This window comes from Zingiber officinale, chromosome 11B, assembly GCF_018446385.1.
Source record: "Zingiber officinale cultivar Zhangliang chromosome 11B, Zo_v1.1, whole genome shotgun sequence".
NCBI lineage: Eukaryota > Viridiplantae > Streptophyta > Magnoliopsida > Zingiberales > Zingiberaceae > Zingiber > Zingiber officinale.
Genome location: NC_056007.1, coordinates 56,803,225 through 56,818,275, shown reverse-complemented (window position 1 = coordinate 56,818,275; position 15,051 = coordinate 56,803,225). Strand labels below are relative to the sequence as shown.

At 38.5% G+C, this 15,051-nt stretch overlaps 1 long non-coding RNA gene across 1 annotated transcript; it reads left to right on the top strand.

Annotated features, from left to right (window-relative positions):
• The first annotated feature begins 751 nt into the window (after positions 1-751).
• On the top strand, positions 752-2,447 carry LOC122033613. The gene is made up of 2 exons (XR_006126591.1): positions 752-915; positions 2,105-2,447. It is a non-coding gene; the product is annotated as an uncharacterized LOC122033613 (long non-coding RNA).
• Positions 2,448-15,051: the final 12,604 nt, after the last annotated feature.

Genomic DNA, 15,051 nt, shown 5'->3' with positions numbered 1-15,051 from the left:
TTTCTTAAAATACATTAGGCAACGGTTTTTTAAAAAATTTTCTCCAACGATTCATAACCGTTCTCTAAAATAAAATTTCTATTTTTATTTTCCTTTTCTAAAATAAATCCTACCCGCGCTCGCATTTTCCTTATCCTGACACATTTTACAAATGTCATCCTAAATAATAAATATATTAATCTAATTTATATCATGTAGTGTTTTGTAACGAACCAACTTTCCCTATTTCGAGTTCTAAATGTCCTTAAAAATATTGGGAAATGCTTTTAAAATATTCTAGAGAGTTGTAGGAATTTTTAGAGTATTTTTATGTAATTTTTGGAGGTCGTTTGATATTTTTACTAAACGAAAGAAGTTTTGACAAAAAATATCCAAATCAAGATTCGAACCCGTGACCTCCGGCCGAATCCAACCTTAACCGAATCCAGCTAGCCAACTGTTCTACAAACGTTTTGTGAATAAATATGGAACGAAATATATTTAAGCAGTAGTTAGGAACGTTTAAAATAAAAGGGGAATAAAACGCTCGGCTGAGAATTCGAAACCACAACCTTTGACTTGGTCAAATCATGGTTGACCAGGTGTGCCAAGCGGGCATTGTTGATTAAGGAAGGAGTGGATTTTATATAAGTAGTAGTTGGTTAATGGAATAATGGAGTTATAAAGGGAGAACTTAGGTTTTACCGTGACCTAAAAAAAAAAATCTTTCCTCTCCTTTCTCTGTCGCGGCGCGTCGCCATTCTCTGCTCGGGCGGAAACACAGCGGAGGCTAGGGCTTCACTCCGACGGTCGGTGGAGGGGGTTTTTCGAGAGATTTCTTCATCTTCACAATCCTCTCGGCAAGGAGAACACGTAGGCGCAAGAAGTGGCCGGAAAACTCGAGTTATCCGAACCCTAGAAGTTCTCTTCTCGGTTGTAAGTGCAAGTTGCTACTCACCTGCAGTAGGAGTAGTTCCGCGGCTTTGTTATCATATAGCGGTTTTTGATTTATATAGAATAGACTTGAGAAGTTTTATTTGAACCTGAAATTTGTTTTCCTTGGGTTGCTTCTTCTGGATTTGGGAATTTGAAGAGATAGTAAGTTTTTCTTGAGATTTTCACTGATTGAAGTTGGGTTCTTCATTTGTTGGGCGTGGCTTTGGTGGTTAGATTTACAGATCGAAGCATGAATTCTATGAATATGTTGGTTCTTGAACAGCGCATGTTTTCCTTATGGAACTAGTTGTAGAGTTTGGATTTAGTATGATAGAAACATGTTATGGTTGCCCTGCATGTTTTTCAAACGGAATTAGATGTAGAGTTCGGATTTAGCAGGATAGCAATATGTTATAATTGCCTGTTTTATTTTTATCATAATTGTTAATATGACCCAGTTGTTTTCATATAGGGTCTAGTTGTCAAACCAGAATGCCTCAGAAGTGAATTCCTAAATTATGTTGCTTTATTTTGATGTTAACCTGTACATGATAATATGTGTTAAGAAATTATTTGGCACTCAGTTATACGTGCCAAACGTGCACAGCCTTGTTTTAGCAAGAACAGCCCCTATTAGTTAGGATTTCAATTTAGACGAACAACATATATATATAGTGTACCTTGTAGCTTAGTTTCCTTGCTACTAAAAAGGGAAAGAACAACCCTTTATTTAGTTAGAATGGGTTTAACATTTTCCTTGCTACTCAAAAAGGCAAGAACAACCTTTATTTAAAGCATGTAGTGTTAGTTTCTTGGTTTCTTGAACATGAACAGCTATTAAGCTTATCATGTAGTTTGATTGGCTTTGTTTCATTTTATAGCATGCTTAGAGAGTTCTTCCTTTAATTTATGTTTATTGTAGCATGCTTAAAGAAGTCAGATTTGCTTTCCTTTGCTTTATTTTTATAGCATGCTCAATTAGTTGCAATTCTCTACTTGTTAGATATACCTACAGGGTTCTAGTAAGCTCTAATAAAGGATTATGAGAAGTATGAGTAAAGGAAAAGACCAAGGTCTAGTTAGAAAAGATAACAAGCTAACATCTGTAGTGGGTTAGATAATATCAGTTCTCATTATGCACCTAATGTTTTCTTTGTAATTCTACAATATTCCTTTTTTTTGTATACAGGATCCTAATATGGATGGTGATCATGTGGATGAAGATCAAATGTTGGACATAGAAGCGGAAGAAGATGATGCTATATAGCTTGATTTTTTAGTACAAGTACTGATAGTGGATGAAGGTCAAATGTGGATGCAGATCAAATGTTTTGATCAATAATGATAGATGACAAATGATTTTATATTTTATGTGCAAAGATTTAAGTTTAAGGTAGAGAAATATTAAGACAAATGTGGATGAAGATGATGCATACTTTGTTAATTAGTATATTTGTTTGAGTATTATAATATTTTGTTTTGGATAACAATGTAATTAATTTTCTTCAATATGTATGTGGATGATTAATATATTTTGAGCATGTTTTTCTTTAATTGGTATAATTTCTTCAATTGGTATATTTTCAGTATTAATTTCTGTTGCTATCAACGACAACAGTTTTCCTCTGTTGTTATCAATAACAACGGTTTTCCTGTGTTGCAATCAAAGGCAACAGTTTTTCCTATGTTGCAATCAAAGGCAACGGTTTTTCCTGTGTTGAAATCAAAGGCAACGGTCATAAACTGTTGCCATAGAATGATTAAAAAACCGTTGGCTATATTCATCAAAGGCTACGGTTTTTTTTATAGTGTTGCGAATTATTAGTAAAACCGTTGCCTAAACAAAAGGCAACGGTTGACTATACCACGGTTTAAAAACCGTTGTCTAAAGAAAGGGCAACGGTTTTTATACTTTAGGCCACACTTTTTGGACGTTGTCATTGGTGAAAAATGTTGTAGTGGGTGGCATGGGATTTCGGGGTTTCCGCAATGCAAAAGCGGTTTTTGTGGCTCAAAAATCCCAACAGCGTCGACGATTGATGTCCATTCTGATGTTCTGGGAAATGCGTTGAGTGAGTAGTGTATAGTGTCCCAATTTGTTATCGTTTCTCTGAGGTTCTCGAGACCAGTAATCAGTTCTTTTACCTTCACATGTAGATTGGCTATCTTCTCACCTTTTTCCAGACGGATGTTCATCAGCTTTTTCCGAAGGATGTCTCTTCTAGCGAGCTTTGCTTCGGACGTGCCTTCATGGAGTTCTAGGAACTTCTCCCAAATTTCTTTAGCAGATGAATAGCTTCCGATACGGTTGACCTCTTGAGGCAGCAACACGCTCAGCAGGTGATATTCCGCACGGTTGTTCCATATAGACTCATTCTGCTCCTTCTTTGTGCAATGGCTCTCTTCTTTTTATTCTCCATCTTGATTCATAGGAGCTACAAAACCATACTTCATAATAAATCAAATTTCGAAATCAATTTTTAGGAATACCTCCATACGACACTTCTAGTCTGCGAAGTCCCCCTCGAATTTTGGTGGAACGATGCTTGGTCCGGCCATCTCGTTGCTTCGATTGGTGGTTAGTCCTCCTGAAGCGCCTTGCTCTGATACCACTTGTTGGTCCCTTTAGAGGCCGGCAAGAGGGGAGGGGTGAATTGGCCTACAAAAAATAAACCACAAACCTTTCTCGGATATTCAACTAATTTAAAAGAACTTGTAATAGTAAATAATAGAGACTAATTAGAAACAAATTCAGACACAGAGGGTTTACTTGGTTTGCAATCAGAGGATTGCTAATCCAAGGCAAAGATGGCGCACTATCTGATTCTCCTCTGGGCAGAGTAGCCTCTTACAGCGTTAACAGTACAAAAGAATAGAAAGCACAGAGAAAATAGATTACAAGTTAGTTGATTAAACTGTGTAGATCAATGCTATATTTATAGCACTGGTCGGGGCGCCACGAAGGGTTCCGGGCGCCCTGGGTGGGATAAAACTTTATCCCCTAACGTTCAGTCAACGCCCACATCATCGTTGAAGAGATTTGGGTTCCGGGCGCCCGGAATGATTCCCGGCGCCCGGACCCTTTAAGTCAACCTTATTGACTTTTTATGGTCCGGTTCCTCTACTCCGGTTTAGCTCGTCTCGGTCCAGTTCTTCTGTTCCAGCTCCGCTAGCTTGGGTGATCTCGGCCATACGGAATAGGGCTCACCCGAACCCAAGTTTCGACCTTCTCCTCGAGCAGCCTTCCTTCCCGGTTTCTCGTCCCTCGAACGCCGCGCACGTTCTTCTCATCCACCGGTGTACTCTTTCGCGGTCACCTCGTCCCTCAGACGCACCGAGCCCGTCGGCTCTCTCCCCGTGCCGTCCTTCTCACTAGCCGCGTCTTCAGCTCGACTTCCTATGTTCCTAAGCTCCTGTACACTTAGACACAAGGGTTAGACAAAACAAGACCTAACTTAACTTATTTGATCACATCAAAACACCTTGGAGTTCCAACATATATATATACAGAATCCCCCTCGAACCTTGAATCTTGGTCTGGAGTGTAATACCAAGTGATTTTTATGAAGAAATCCGCACAACTTTGAATTTCCACTAATAATATAATCCCGATCGATTATAACGAGGAAATCAATCAACCATCATTTTTCAACGATGCTTCCCCTCTTGATTGGCTTCACATGAAGAATTTTATCATTCTTTGAGTTTCCGATCGGGTGTGTAATCCCGATTGATTTGGGTCCATAAATTATTGTGTTGTATCAATCTTACATGATTTTACTTATAATAGTTTAAAGTCTCCAGTTTCTTTCATAAAGACTCTTCCGAGTTACTTCATTAGATTTCCCAATCGACTATGCTTTTATGATAGTTTAAAGTCTCCGGTTCCTCCCATGAAGACCCGTCCAAGTTATTTCATGAGATTTCCCGATCGACTATACTTTTATGATGGTTTAAAGTCTCCGGTTCCTCCCATGAAGATCCGTCCGAGTTACTTCATGAGATTTCTCGATCGACAATGCTTTTATGATAGTTTAAAGTCTCCGGTTCCTCCCATGAAGATCCGTCCGAGTTACTTCATGAGATTTCCTGATCGACTGTGCTTTTTTTATGGTTTAAAGTCTCCGGTGCCTCCCATGAAGACCCGTTCGAGTTACTTCATGAGATTTCCTGATCGACTATGCTTTTATGATAGTTTAAAGTCTCCGGTTACTCCCATGAACACCCGTCCGAGTTACTTCATGAGATTTTCTGATCGACTGTGCTTTTATGATGGTTTAAAGTCTCTGGTTCCTCCCATGAAGACCTGTCCGAGTTACTTCATGAGATTTCCCGATCGACTGTGCTTTTATGATAGTTCAAAGTCTCCGGATCCTCCCATGAAGACCCGTCCGAGTTACTTCATGAGATTTCCTGATCGACTGTGCTTTTATAATGGTTTAAAGTCTCTGGTTCCTCCTATGAAGACCCGTCCGAGTTACTTCATGAGATTTCCAAATCGACTATGCTTTTATGATAGTTTAAAGTCTCCGATTCCTCCCATGAAGACCCGTCCGAGTTACTTCATGAGATTTCACGATCGACTATGCTTTTATGATGGTTTAAAGTCTCCGGTTTCTCACATGAAGTCCTGTCCGAGTTACTTCATGAGATTTCTCGATCGACTGTGCTTTTATGATAGTTTAAAGTCTCCGGTTCCTCCCATGAACACCCATCCGAGTTACTTCATGAGATTTCCCAATCGACTGTGCTTTTATGATGGTTTAAAGTCTCCGGTTCCTCCCATGAAGACCCGTCCGAGTTACTTCATGAGATTTCCTGATCGACTGTGTTTTTATGATAGTTTAAAGTCTCCGGTTCCTCCCATGAACACCCGTCCGAGTTACTTCATGAGATTTTCCGATCGACTATGCTTTTATGATGGTTTAAAGTCTCTGGTTCCTCCCATGAAGACCTGTCCGAGTTACTTCATGAGATTTCCCGATCGACTGTGCTTTTATGATAGTTCAAAGTCTCCGGATCCTCCCATGAAGACCCGTCCGAGTTACTTCATGAGATTTCCTGATCGACTGTGCTTTTATGATGGTTTAAAGTCTCTGGTTCCTCCTATGAAGACCCGTCCGAGTTACTTCATGAGATTTCCAAATCGACTATGCTTTTATGATAGTTTAAAGTCTCCGATTCCTCCCATGAAGACCCGTCCGAGTTACTTCATGAGATTTCCCGATCGACTGTGCTTTTATGATGATTTAAAGTCTCCGGTTTCTCACATGAAGTCCTGTCCGAGTTACTTCATGAGATTTCTCGATCGACTGTGCTTTTATGATAGTTTAAAGTCTCCGGTTCCTCCCATGAACACCCGTCCGAGTTACTTCATGAGATTTCCCAATCGACTGTGCTTTTATGATGGTTTAAAGTCTCCGGTTCCTCCCATGAAGACCCGTCCGAGTTACTTCATGAGATTTCCTGATCGACTGTGTTTTTATGATAGTTTAAAGTCTCCGGTTCCTCCCATGAAGACCCGTCCGAGTTACTTCATGAGATTTTCCGGTCGACTATGTTTTTATGTAAAACTAAAAATGCTTGCACTAATCTTGTGATGGTTTAACTTCTTTGAGATTTTCTTAAGGAAACCTGGTAGGTTCTTCCTTAAAGCACCAGTTAACGGTCACTTGAACAGATTAAAAATGTTTCCCTAATAAACATCATGCTGTTTGAACCATATTTATTTCTTGGGCAATATTTGGCCTAAATTGTATTTATTGAGTTGAATAAAGTACATAAAGTATGAGCATACTTGTCATTTGTTCGCAGGGAAACCGCTTCAAGTAATTCTGATTTGTTCTCTCAGACATATTCTTAAATGATATGAGCTTGTTAAGTTCGGTAGGGCTATAAATGATTTGCACTCCAGGGATGCTCGAGAGTTCTTCCTTCAGTGTCCTGGAGATAATATGAGCCTGATGTCAGTTTTTCTAACACCTTGTAAGGTCCTCCCCATTGTGGTGCTAACTTGCTAACATCCCCAACAGGCTTAACACATTTCCATACTAGATCTCCCACTTGGAAAAATCTTGGGATGACTCTTCTATTATAATTTTGCCTCATTCATTGTCGATATGATGTGAGATGAGTTGCAGCTTTGTTTCTGATTTCCTCTATCAGATCCATCTCCATGAGTCGTCGACCAGTGTTATCTTCATCATATAACTGCTTTATGTCAGATTCTACTCCCACCTAGATAGGAATTACTACTTCTCCCCCATAAACTAGTTGGAAAGGAGTGATCCTTGTAGCTTCAAGAGGTGTGGTACGACATGCCCAAAGAACACTGGGTAATTCATCTACCCAACTACCTCCGACATGATCTAGTTTGGTTTTTAAACCTCTTATAATTTCTCTGTTGGTTACCTCTGCTTGACCATTACTCTGTGGATACGCCACAGAGGTGAACGCCTGAATAATACCATAGCTTTTGCACCAATCTAAGATTCTGTCTCCTTGGAATTGTCTTCCATTATCAGAAACCAATTAATGAGGAATACCGAATCTGCATATGATATTTTTCCATAGGAATTTAATAACTGCATCTTTAGTAATCCGAGCAAGTGGTTCTTCTTCTACCCATTTAGAGAAATAATCCACTGCTACTAATAAAAACCTTCTTTGTACAGTTGTCATAGGAAACGGGCCCACTATATCCATGCCCCATTGATCAAAGGGGTAGGAGACTATAGAGGTTCTTAATAATTGTGTAGGACGATACGGAATATTCTGATGTTTCTGACAAGAAATACTAGTTCTTACCAATTTTTTAGCATCTTCATGTAGAGTAGGCTAGAAATATCCTGCTAGTAAAATTCTGCGAGCTAAGGATCTCCCTCCTATATGACTGCCACATGAGCCTTGATGAACCTCTTGCAGGATAAATTGTATATCTTCTGTGCTAATACATTTAAGCAAAGGTCTGGAGAAAGCTCTTTTATATAACTGCTCCCCTATCATAGTATACTGAGCAGCCCTTTTCTTAAATATCCTTGCTTGTTCTACATCATTCGGTAGGATGCCCTGCTGCAAATATAATATGATGGGTGCCTTCCAGTCACCATGTATTTCTGCGTTAGCTTGTCTTTCGATGCAAGATATTAACAAGGTCTGCTCCACTAGCCGATCTAGATTCCATGGTGTTATAGCAGAGGTCAATTTAGCTAATTCATCGGCTACTTGATTTTCGGATCGAGGAATTTTTTGTATATTTACTTCTTGAAACTGAGACTTCAATTTATCAAATGCCTTAGCATATAACTTGAGTCTATCATTATTAATTTCAAAGTTACCTGATAATTGTTGGGCTGCTAACTGAAAATCAGAATAGATGAGAACTCGAGCTGCTCCTATATGCCGAGCGGCTTGTAATCCGGCTATCAATGCTTCATATTCTGCCTCATTGTTGGTGGCTCTATAATTCAGCCTGACAGAAAGTTGAAGTCTATCTTCCCTTGGAAATATAAGAAGAACACCAATTCCACTACCTTGTCTGGTTGAGGATCCATCCACATAAACTTTCCAAGTGTTTTCTTCTTCAGGGCCCTGAACTTCTATAATGAAATCTGCAAGAGCTTGTGCCTTGATGGCCGAGCGAGGTTGATATTGTATATCATACTCACTAAGTTCGGTCATCCATTTGATCAATCGACTCGATGCCTCCGGGTTAAGCAACACCCGCCCGAGAGTACTGTTGGTCAACACAATAATTGTGTGTGCTAAAAAAGATGGGCGTAACCTCCGGGCAGTCAACACTAATGCATAAGCCAACTTTTCGAGTGTAGTATATCTACACTCACTACAACAAAAATGTTAAAAGACAACACCCCTACGACAACGGTTTTAGAAGGATGTGTTGTTAATTTGGTTAAAGACAACAGTTTTTGACAAAACCGTTGTCTTTGAGCTTTCAAAAAAAACAAAAGACAATAGTTTTGTAAAAACTGCTGTCGTTGAGCGACTTTTTGTAAAATCAACAACATATTTTACAACGGTTTTCTAAAACTGTTGTCTTTAAGCGCTTTCTTAGGGGGTCAAAGACAACGGTTTATTAAAACCGTTGTCTTTGACTTTTTTCATTGGTCGTTTTTTCCCTTCACAGTTTTTGTTGTGGCAGTGTTTTGCATTCCCTCCGAAAATTTTTTGGCACCCTATTTTCCCCCTTAGCCTTCCCGAACCCTAAACCCCTCTTCTCATACGATCTCTCCCCCCCCCCCCCCAACCTTCCTACCGAAACCTTCAGAAGGGGTGAGAGGAGGGATTTTAGGGGCTCCCTCCTCCTCTTTCCCCCTCTGCTCATCGCCATCACCAGATTCCCGTTCGCACTGCCGTTTCAGTGCCCCCAACTTCACCCTCAGCCCCGGCACGTTGTACGATGTGCTCGGCGTCGTCGCTGCCACATCGGGGCTCGAGATCATGGTGGCTTACTGGAGGCTCGCCTGCGCATGCCACCCGAACGCAGTGGTCGCGGCGGACCGGCTGACGAGTTCATGTGGATCCACGCGGCCTACAAGACGCTCTCCGACCCGGACAAGCACACCGAGTATGATCGAGGGGTCCTCGTCGCCGATCGGAGATAGAGGTTGTTCCATTCTTCCTGATCGTTGTATTCCTTCTACGCCGGCCGACGCCAGTCGCGGACGTGGGAGATGGACCAGTGCTGGTAACTAACAAGATGCATCAAAGGTTTTTGATTATATGTCGATCTCAAATTTTCTACCCCAAATTGCTTTATTGCTGTTCTTTGTACATGTTCACAGATCGAATAATCTTTGATCTCGCCAAACAACCTCTTCCTATTTCAATTTTGTTTTCCCTTTTCCTTAGGCAATCGTATTAATCTAAGATTGCAATCAAAACTAAAGAAAACCTTTGACTTCATGTTCTGTTTGCTTTAAAAATAAGAAGTTCTGAGATTTCTTGGATCTCTATTTGATCTGTGAATTGATTAGCAACTCTTTGGTTTTTTCAAGAAAGGTTTTTACTCAAGTTGCTACAATTAATTCATAGATGCAAACGGAGGAAGCATTTGATTGTAATGGTTTCGCTTCACCTTCCTTTAGAGGAACAGCTGAACAACTTTATAACAAATGAATAAGCCTTCTTGTCTCATATAACCTTAAAAAGTGTACCAGCTTCCTACTTCATTGAGTTAGGACATGGAGGCAGTGAGGATGGCAGCAATTATGAGTAAGAACATGGAGGCAGTGAGGATGAGCGAAAGGTATGTCTCACCTAGGTTTTGTTTGGAAAAGTGATTTTTTTTAAAAAAAAAAATTATTAAACATATTTAAAATCATTGGGGTAAGCGACAAGGCTTGCAAAGATGAAATGTGAGTTTTTCCAGGTTGTGTTGTTTCATTATTTGTCATCATTTTGCAATGAATTGGTTTATAAGAATCTTTGAATTTTTGAAGCATATGTAATGAAGCATTATTTTAAGAACTAGGAGAAGCTGCTTTTATATAAATGTGAGTTTGTACAACTTCTGTGTTTCTTCCTTTGGCGATAAGAATTTATGGCTTGGAACTACAGAATTCTCCTTTTTCTCTGCTTATGTTTGGAACTAATCTTGCTTTCTGAAAACCATTAGTGTTTGTATAATGGTGTTGTATCTGCCTCAAGGTTGGAATTGGTCTTGCTTCCTTCCTTTGAGAAATGGAAATGAAAATTCATATACAATTGAAGAAATTGTTTATGATTATTTTCTGTGACAACAGAGAATTCAATTATGTTACTCTGCTGATTTTCCTTGCTTAAATGTTGGAAAACCAAAAGGACCATCATTTGTGCCCCTTGAGGTTTTTGAGCTCATTCTACTTCACTTTTTTTAATTTTTTTTTGAAAGAACCTTTATTTTTATCCTGACAAATTTGGCAAACTATTCAGTTATGCTCCTTAGTTTCACTGCAAAGATATACCAAATCACTGTCAACATTTCAACAAGCTTCCCTGGTGGAAAAGTCAAGGCTGAAGCCTTATGAATGAATAAGTGTCCTCAGTGATGTAACACCCGCCCTCCCTGCTAACTCTAAGGGACGGGGCTACGATACTCTACGTACGTATTACAGCGGAAGACTTAAAAATTATTTTTCTTAACTTATTTCAAACCGAACTACACTAACATGGTTTCATAACATGATAACAAAATCAATAAAAACTTAACATCAAGTCACCAATAGTGTATTACATTTCACAAAACCAAAGCATAGTTCTTAAAGGTTTTAAAGCAGGTTCTTAATTAGTTGCCTAGCCACCGCCACACACACCTTCGTTGCCCCTCCTGCTGCTCCTTTAACTCATCCAGCTTTTTCCTTTATCTGTGGTACAAGGAAAGTAAGCTATGAGCACTCATGGCTCAGTAAGTTCCTTTCCTACTCACTAAAACAAAAAATCAGCACATAATCAAGAATGTATCAACAAGTCATAATCTCAACTAATCATGGCATAACCTAGCATTCTATTCAAGCATATCACGCATCATAATATAATCACCACTAGTCATGGCATATCAAACATCATCATGGCCGAAACATATACCTAGTGCATTGCATAAAACATAGCTAGACATGGCATAACAACCAAGTATCATGGTATATCAAAGCATGGCCGAAACATGTATATCAAAGCATCATAACTATGGCCGAACATGTACATCAAGGCATCATCATATCCATGGCCGAAATCTATATATCAAGCATCAACATATCCATGGCCGAAACATGTCTATAAGGTATAGCATGAACATAACATAATCATACCTTATCATGGCATATCATAATCAAGAGCATAGCATGAAACATAGCATAATCATAAGGTGTATGCAATATGATTTTGGAAAACATGTATCCGAAAAACATGTGTATGTCTCATGATCTTTAAAACCATTTTCTTTTACATATATATACTTGAAAGTAATCTCAACATAAGGGGGATCCCGGCTATGTACCACTTACATATTGCGCGCAACCTTGTAGGTCCAAGGTAGCAAGTCTTGAACCCTACGAGGCAAACATACTAGGCCCTTAGTCCTAGGGGCACTTAGGATCCCATCCCTAACGAGGTCCTTAGTCCCCGGGGCGCTTATGGAGCCCACCCTTGGTACAAGCCACTCACACATAAAGTAAAGTACATGTCATACATATCATGTATCATAAAAGCATGCATCACTTAGGCACACATCATATCATAAAGGTATGCATCACTTAGGCATACATCATGTCATAAAAGTATGCATCACTTAGGCATACATCATGTCATAAAAGTATGCATCACTTAGGCATACATCATATCATAAAGGCATGCATCACTTAGGCATACATCATGTCATAACAATATGCATCACTTAGGCATAGATCATAAAAACATGCATATCTTAAGCATAAAGCATATCATCAAGCATGCATGATTTAACCACATAGCATATCATGAAAGCATGCATATTTTAAGCACTAAACATAGCATTAAAGCATGCATAATTTAACCACATATCATAACATAAGCATGCATATTTTTAGCACAAAGCATATCATATCATAAGTCATAAATCACAAGCATACATATTAAGCATAAGGGTGTATCTTGTGATTATCCTATCATAGGAAACATGGTATCATATTCATCTTGGTTCTAAGCTTCCTAAACCCTTGTGGCCGAAACCCCTTTAGAGCTTAATTTAGGTTAAACACAACATCCAAGCATGTGGCACCTAAATTATCATCATAACATTTTCATAGGAAGCATTATAAACATGATTAACTTAGTTTCTAAGTTCTTCAAGTCCCTCATTTCATGTGGCCGAAACCTTAAGGTGTGAAACAAGGTTCCATATGACATAAAAGCATGGACAACTTTAAATCATATTTATAACATTTTTACCAAGGAACAAGGTAAACACATTTGATACATTTGAATTAGTTCCTAAGTTCTTTAAGCCCTTAACATATGTCATGGCCGAAATTTAACAAGTTCTCATTAGGGCTACAAACAAGCATACAAGCATGTGAACTTGGACTAACCTTATGTATAAATTCATACAAGGCATCATACAATAGTTATGGCCGAAACATACCCTAGCATCATTTTAGGTCATAAAACAACATATAGCAATTGAACCTTGGCTTTCTACTTATCATATTTCATGTAGAGTGACATGAGCATATTTAATTTGAGTCCTAGGGTCCCTAGGGCATCTAAACCTTCATGGCCGAGACTTACAATGGTCCACTTAGGTCATGGAAAAATTATACAAGCATGTGACACAAGCAATAGGTTATCATATTTTCATAAGAAGCATTTTAACACCTTTGATTTAAATTCTAAGGCCTCTAGGTCATTTAAACCCTACTTGGCCGAAACTCATCAGTGTTTAAACTTGCTTCAAATAACATAAAAACATATGAAGTCATACGAGTTTCATAGCATATGTAAAGACAAGCATAATGAGTATACATATGAATTGTGTCTTAGGCTTTCTAGGTTTCTTTTTCTCTTTTTCTTTTATTTTTTTTTCTCATGGCCGAAACCTACCATTCTTTAGCTAGGTTCTTAAGTGGCCTAAAGCATGAAAAACCTAAGTAAGTTTCATGGCAAAAGTTACTAAGAAACATATATACAAATTGGTTCATGAATAAGCTAGGACCCCTTGTGGTCATACATGTTATATGTCGTGCAACTAATTTTTCTACACCCTAATTAAGCATGAGGGCATTAAACAACTTTCATATCTAAACAGCACAGAGGTCTTGAGCATATTAAAATTTTGTTTAATCTTTTCTAAGCTATCCATCTCATCATGGCCGAAAAACCCTAAGAAGGAGTTCATGAAATTCTAGCAATATTCAAGCATACAAATCCTTTAAGATCTTTGTATTCTATCACATGAGCATGGTTATTTAAATTTAAAGGTCTTCCTAACCCTAAACCCTTTCTTGACCGAATCATATGAGTGGGTTTTCTTTTAGTTTCAAATATCTTCTAAGGAAGAAAAACTAATACATGATCCTTAATATTTCATAGGGAGAACCTTGTACTAGTTGGGTAAAACAATAAATTTTCCTAGCCTCTTAAGAATATTTTTGTCCGAAATTTTAGGGTTCAGTACTCCTCTGATCAAGCATCATATAGGTATAAAAGCATGAAGAAGAACCCCTCTACATAGCATAGAAAAATCTATCATGTAGTGAAGACTAGTTTAAACATCATTAGATTTTTGAAAGCCCTTCTTGGCCGAATTTTCTCAAACTTGTTTCTAGGTTTTAAAATCTTCATAAAATCTGAAAAACACTTAAAACGCCTTGTACCACAGGTGAGGGGAAGCTTACATCCTTTTCGCTTGTGGATCTAAGGTATGGTGAAGAAGAAGTAGCCTCTTCTTCTAGTTCCTTTCCCTTGATTCCCTTGCTAAGTCCTCCTTGTATCTTAGGTTTTCTTAGGAGAAAAGCTTGGCTTGGGGCCAAAAATGGAGGAGAGGGGGAACTGAGGTTTCGGTGAGGGAGAGGAGAGAATGAGAAAAAATGAGTGAAAATAGAATTTTCCCTTTACATATTCTCTTTTATGTTAAGGGGGAAGAGGTAGCAAACTTAGTTTTTGCTTTCCTTCTCCCTTAGCCTTTTTTCTATTTTATTTTTATTTTTATTTTTATTTATTTATTTATCCTCATCATTCATGGTGAAATAAGGGGGAATGAATCCCCTTAATCCCTCTTTAAATTTTCGGCAAAACCAAAGAGGAAGAAGGAGAGAAAGGGAGGAAGACAAGTTGCCTTTCTCTTGCTTCTTTTCTTGTTTTCTTTTGGCTAGCTTTTACTCTTACCTTTATCATGAGTTTCCCTCCTTTGTTATCAACATCTTCTCTCTATCCCAATTGGTTTCTACTAATTAATTCTATGAAATATAATATAAGAGGTTCATGGTTCAATCCTTGACCTCCTCTTCTTTTTATTTCATTTTATTTCTTTTTGCTTCAACTCACTTCCTATTATTTTTCTAATGAAAAATCCCACATTCATATATTTATCTTACAAGCTTAGTGGGTATTACAGTACCCCGTACCTCATAAAAAGTTCATCCTCGAACTTTAAAATAGTTGCAT